Genomic DNA, 5,000 nt, shown 5'->3' on the forward strand with positions numbered 1-5,000 from the left:
TGACTGAACACACACACACACACACACACACACACACACACACACACACACACACACACACACACACACACACACACAGCTGCAGGGCTATGTTGAGGTAATGGCAGTAGACAGATTCTGCCCTGTTATAATGGAACACTTGTTATCCTGTTAGAGCATGCCTGCTCACCCACTGACAAGGATACTGTACAAACACACACACACACACACACACACACACACACACACACACACACACACACACACACACACACACACACACACACACACGCTGTGGGGTCACAGGACACACAGCCCTCATCATCACTACACTGCTGTACCCGAGGCGGTTGCTAGGTCACCAGTGGACCCCGCGCGTGGGTGGGGTGATGGTACCCAGCACACTGGACTAGTCAAACACAGCCATCATCCCAAACACTCCCCCCATCACTGACTAGGCAAATACAAAGAACCTAATTACCAGTGAAATATTAATGAAATACTTAAACATTTAGGAACGTGTCAACCTCTACTCAATTCTCTATAACAGCATATTCAGAACCTGCTTTTGGGTTTTTCTCTCTCCATCTCTCTCTCTCTCTCTCTCTCTCTCTCTCTCTCACACACACACACACACACACACACACACACACACACACCTACACGGAGTGAGACAGGTCTCTAGTATCACTGTGTTAGCACTTGGCTAGCACACTGGGAGGCTTAGTGAAGTAACCATGGCAACAACACGAGCTATCCACTGAGCATGTGTGGATTTGCTGATCTGAGAGGGAACTGCTCTCTCCACCCATGTATGACATATACTCCACCAAACCTACACCAGCTACTGATACTCCACCTCCACCCATGTATGACATATACTCCACCAAACCTACACCTGCTACTGATACTCCACCTCCACCCATGTATGACATATACTCCACCAAACCTACACCTACTACTGATACTCCACCTCCACCCATGTATGACATATACTCCACCAAACCTACACCTACTACTGATACTCCACCTCCACCCATGTATGACATATACTCCACCAAACCTACACCTACTACTGATACTCCACCTCCACCCATGTATGACATATACTCCACCAAACCTACACCAGCTACTGATACTCCACCTCCACCCATGTATGACATATACTCCACCAAACCTACACCTACTACTGATACTCCACCTCCACCCATGTATGACATATACTCCACCAAACCTACACCTACTACTGATACTCCACCTCCACCCATGTATGACATATACTCCACCAAACCTACACCTACTACTGATACTCCACCTCCACCCATGTATGACATATACTCCACCAAACCTACACCTGTTACTGATACTCCACCTCCACCCATGTATGACATATACTCCACCAAACCTACACCTGCTACTGATACTCCACCTCCACCCATGTATGACATATACTCCACCAAACCTACACCAGCTACTGATACTCCACCTCCACCCATGTATGACATATACTCCACCAAACCTACACCAGCTACTGATACTCCACCTCCACCCATGTATGACATATACTCCACCAAACCTACACCAGCTACTGATACTCCACCTCCACCCATGTATGACATATACTCCACCAAACCTACACCTACTACTGATACTCCACCTCCACCCATGTATGACATATACTCCACCAAACCTACACCTGCTACTGATACTCCACCTCCACCCATGTATGACATATACTCCACCAAACCTACACCTACTACTGATACTCCACCTCCACCCATGTATGACATACTCCACCAAACCTACACCTACTACTGATACTCCACCTCCACCCATGTATGACATATACTCCACCAAACCTACACCTACTACTGATACTCCACCTCCACCCATGTATGACATATACTCCACCAAACCTACACCTGCTACTGATACTCCACCTCCACCCATGTATGACATATACTCCACCAAACCTACACCTACTACTGATACTCCACCTCCACCCATGTATGACATATACTCCACCAAACCTACACCTACTACTGATACTCCACCTCCACCCATGTATGACATATACTCCACCAAACCTACACCTACTACTGATACTCCACCTCCACCCATGTATGACATATACTCCACCAAACCTACACCTACTACTGATACTCCACCTCCACCCATGTATGACATATACTCCACCAAACCTACACCTGCTACTGATACTCCACCTCCACCCATGTATGACATATAATAATGATAAGTATAATAAAAGTATGACAAATAATACATCTAAACCTACACCCACTACTGATGCTAGATCTATACTGGATTTACTGTATGACTATTCACCAATTTATGGCACTGCTCTCCACCCACTACACCCATTGATGATACAACAGCTTCACATATTACTGCTACTACATCTAAACCTCCATCTGTTACTGGTGCTACACCTTAATCCCTTACTGATAGTAAATCATAGACATTCCATCTATTACTGATACTACACTCATTCTACACCTACCCAAGTTCTCCCATTCTCCATATGTTTCTCCCTCTCTCTATCTCTCCCCCTCTACCTCTATCACTACCTTTCTCTCTCTGTGATGCTGCTTCACTGGAAAATCATATTCAGATAGAGTGCATAGCAGCCTGCAGGTCATAATGGACTCTTAATAATTCACAGTTCAATTTAGAGAGAGGGGGAGGGAGACAGACAGAGACTGGACCACCACACCCTTAATTAAAATAGCTGGCTACACTCCATCTGTCTCAAATATATCCACACAGATATAGACACACAACACACACACACACCTTTTTCCGACTGGTCATAACACACCAGACAGCCATATGTTCTTTTAATATAAATAAATAAAAATGTGTGTATTTCTCTGTTTCATGGTTGTTCTATGTCGTGGTGCATAGGAGACTAACTTTAAGTCAGAGAGCTGATACTATACACCAAAGTAATCGTGTAAAATCGTTATTCCTCCTGTTATTCAAACTAATCGCATGCATGCACACATCACAATGAAGTTCTATATTCATATATTATATATTCATAGAATTATATATTCTATATTCATATATGTTCTATATTCATTCTATGTTCTGTATAAGTCAAACAAAAAACAGAAACAAGGTTTCTACATCCTTTTCTGTAACCATATGTGTGTGTGTGTGTGTGTGTGTGTGTGTGTGTGTGTGTGTGTGTGTGTGTGTGTGTGTGTGTGTGTGTGTGTGTGTGTCCACTAAGTACTAAAAATAGATGGGAGATTGCACTCTCCCACAGCCCCGCCTTCACTGAGTGATCTCGGCTTCCGCTGCTTTGAGTCTTTGGAGTTTTCACAGATTCTCCCTCATCCCACTTCATACACACACTCTCTCTTCTTTTATGCCAAGCTGTTATAGATTACTGAAGCAGTATTGAAGTAATGTCTTATTTGAAGTTTTTTCTCATCAGCCAAAACCCCAACACCATCATTGGCTGTGCCTTTACCCCCTTAGTCATCCAATCAGCATTGACCTAGCCCTTCCAAACCAATCAGCACGCAGCAGCACTGACCTGCCACTGAGCCATGTATAAGGGAGGCGGGACTCTGGGAGGGCAGACGAGAGAAGAGGAGAGAAGAGGAGGAGAGGAAAGAGGAGAAGAGAAAAGAAGAGAAGATGAAGGAGGAGAGGAAAGAGGAGGAGAGGAGAGGAGGAAAGCAAAGAGGAGAGAGGAGGACAGGAAAGAGGAGGAAAGAGGAGGAGAGGATAGAGGAGTGGAGAAAAGAGGAGAGGAGAGAGGAGAACAGGAAAAGGAGGAGCAGAGAGAATGCAGTGTACTGTGTAACTGTTTCAGGGACACACCCACTAAAACCAAACCAACCAATCAAAAGTGCCCATGCCCTGGTCCTTCCTCACCCTCACATAATGACTCGGGGGGGATTCAGTGGGCATTTCTGTCAGTAGGAGGTTGGTGAAATTACTGCGTGATGTTCTGACTGATGCCTCTCTCCTTCTCCCAATGTTCCTCCCGTAGTTTCTCTCTCTCATCGCTCACTTGCATTCGCTCTTATGCTCCCACTCGCTTTTACTCCACTCATTTTCCATCTCTTGCTGTGAATTATATTCCTGACTCTGTGCATTCTCTCTCTCTCTCTCTCTCTCTCTGTGTTGGCCTGTAATGCTCTTGTCTCAGCCTGCTTATGTCATTCTCTTCTCCTTCTCTTCTGGCATCCCTCTCTGAAAGGGCGTGAGGACCAGCTATAAATCATATAAAGAAGGAGGTGGGGGGGGGACAGAGAGGAAGAGCTAGGAGGAGGAAGAGAGAGGCAGGGGGGCAGAGATGGTCTAGATGACATGAGGAGTGAATCTGTATGTGAAAGTGAATATAATCTGGGTGTGAATGTGAATCTGGGTATGAATGTGAATCTGGGTATGAATGTAAATCTGAGTATGAATGCAAATCTGGGTATGAATGTGAATCTGGGTATGAATTTGAATCTGGGTATGTACGTGAATCTGGGTATGAATGTAAATCTGGGTATGAACGTGAATGTGGGTATGAATTTGAATCTGGGTATGTACGTGAATCTGGGTATGAATGTGAATCTGGGTATGAACGTGAATGTGGGTGTGAATGTGAATCTGGGTATGAACGTGAATGTGGGTATGAACATTCTTATTCAACAAGAAAAAAAGGTTTGATGCTTAGAAATTAATTACACAGCATTGTGGTTTTGTCTAGGAAGAATATGACACTGTCTGGTACATGAGAGTTTTGTCATGTTTCTTCATTGATCCAGAATGCTGCCCAGCGTGAGAACAGGGCGATATGTCCCCTCAGTCTGGAGACCGTCACAACAGGACGATATGCCCCCTCAGTCTGGAGACCGTCACAACAGGGCGATATGTCCCCTAAGTCTGGAGACCGTCACAACAGGGCGATATGTCCCCTCAGTCTGGAGACCGTCACAACAGGGCGATATGTCCCCTCAGTCTGGAGACCGTCACAACAGGGCGATATGTCCCCT

The 5,000-nt window shown here is 45.1% G+C and overlaps 1 protein-coding gene across 1 annotated transcript in view; it reads right to left on the reverse strand.

The window, feature by feature from the left end:
* cacna1ab (calcium channel, voltage-dependent, P/Q type, alpha 1A subunit, b) overlaps nt 1-5,000 on the reverse strand; it is a 103,836-nt gene that overhangs the window by 84,781 nt on the left and 14,055 nt on the right.

The sequence above is a fragment of the Brachyhypopomus gauderio genome, chromosome 1 (genome assembly GCF_052324685.1).
Source record: "Brachyhypopomus gauderio isolate BG-103 chromosome 1, BGAUD_0.2, whole genome shotgun sequence".
Taxonomy (NCBI): Eukaryota; Metazoa; Chordata; class Actinopteri; order Gymnotiformes; family Hypopomidae; genus Brachyhypopomus; species Brachyhypopomus gauderio.